Here is a 1,793-nt window from a genome sequence, read left to right as displayed (position 1 = left end):
TAGAAAATAAATAAAATAAAATAAATATGGGAAGAAGATATCATTTGTTGAATTTTAAGAGAAGGTGATAAGTTACTAAAATTGTTTATACTTGTTGTGATGATGGGGGAAGTCATTTCTCTATATATTTCTTTTCTTTTTCTTTGCTATATTCTTATTTTTCTTTCTTTTCTATTTTTCTTTCTTTTTCCCCTTCTTTTCTGCACTTTCTAGTTTTCCTATTTTTTTCTTTTCTTAGTTGGTATTAGTTTTTATCTTTTTAATTGTAATGTTTAATAAAATTACTATAAAAAAGAAGTGTGATTCTATACTTTTTTTGTTTTCTGTTTTCTGTTAAGAACATAAGCAGCACCCTGCTGGGCTGAACACCTGCCCCATCTAGTCCAGCAGTCACAGTGGCCAACTAACTGCACAAGACAGCCCACTAGTCTCCCATCAGATGGCTTTTAGAGACAGTTACATTGCCTTTAATTCTAATAGCCATTAATCCCCGTGATATCCATGAATTGGTCCAACTCTTTTTTGAAACCAGCCAAGCTGGTAGCTAGCACCACATCTCATATTAGCAAATTCCAAACTTTGATTATGCATTGTGTTAATTTTGTCTGTCCTGATTCTTCCAGGATTCACTCTCAGTGGATGACCTCTGGTTTTAATATTTTGGGAATGGGAAAATAGCCTCTCCTTGCCACTTTATCCACACCATTCTTAATTTTGTACACATCAGGCTTGTCACTCTCATCCATCCCTTTTCTAGACTAAAACGTCCCAAATGTCACAACCTTTCCTTGATCATCTTAATTGCCCTCCTCCAAACTTTCTCTAGTTCCACCATATCCCTTCTGAGGTGCAGCAACTGGAACTGCACACAATATTCCAGATGTGGTTGCACCATTGATTTATATGAAGACATTGTAATATTGGCATCTCTATTGCTCTTTTTTATTATCCCTAACATATTGCTGGCTTTTTTTACAGTGGATGCACACTGTGTCAATGCCTTCATTGAACTGTTTACCATTATTCCAAAATGTTTTTCCTCATCACTCACTGCTAGCTCTGACCTCATTAGTTTGTATGAGTAGTTAGAAATTTTGGCACTAATGTGCATCAATTTACACGAGCTATGTTGAATGACATCTGCCATTTGATGCCCACTCCCTTAATGAGCAGAGATTCCATTGTTGCTCATTTTTATATCCATATTGGTCTCCTTTGTATCTTCATATCTAAAAAATATCATCTACATCCAGGTGTCTGTCCAACAACTTTGTTATTTCCAATTTAGCAATGATGTAATTTTAAATTAATGTAGCAACAGTAGTCTTGCCAGTTTTTAAAGCCAGTGTGTGGCTTGTTCCTTTAAGGGGTCATTTATAGATTTGTAAATACTTTTTTGTGAGTTGGCCAGCATGGTCCATCCCCTTCTTGCTGACGTCTGATTCTATCGCACATCAGACTTTTCCCAGTGGAGCTGGAGAATGAGTTCAATGAAAGCTGTCTGCTTGCTGTCTTAAAGGGGCTGCGGACACTTGAATTACTATTTCCTCTGCTTCTGCCTGGCTCCCTAGGAGCATTAAGCCGGCAACACTATCAGGAGGGATGGTGAGGGCATATGATCATCTCACAGAGCAGGAGTGATCCCTTAGTTTCTTTGGAATCACTTTCTCTGTCAACTGCTTGAGAGGATCTACCACACCCTTTGAAAGAAGCTATGATCAGGCTCAGTTCTGCGAGGCAAGGAATGAGGATCACACTGGCTGAATAAAGTTGTGGCTTCCTAGTCTGAGATA

The sequence above is a fragment of the Candoia aspera genome, chromosome 1, assembly GCF_035149785.1.
Source record: "Candoia aspera isolate rCanAsp1 chromosome 1, rCanAsp1.hap2, whole genome shotgun sequence".
Lineage (NCBI taxonomy): Eukaryota > Metazoa > Chordata > Lepidosauria > Squamata > Boidae > Candoia > Candoia aspera.
This window is presented reverse-complemented; position numbering follows the sequence as displayed.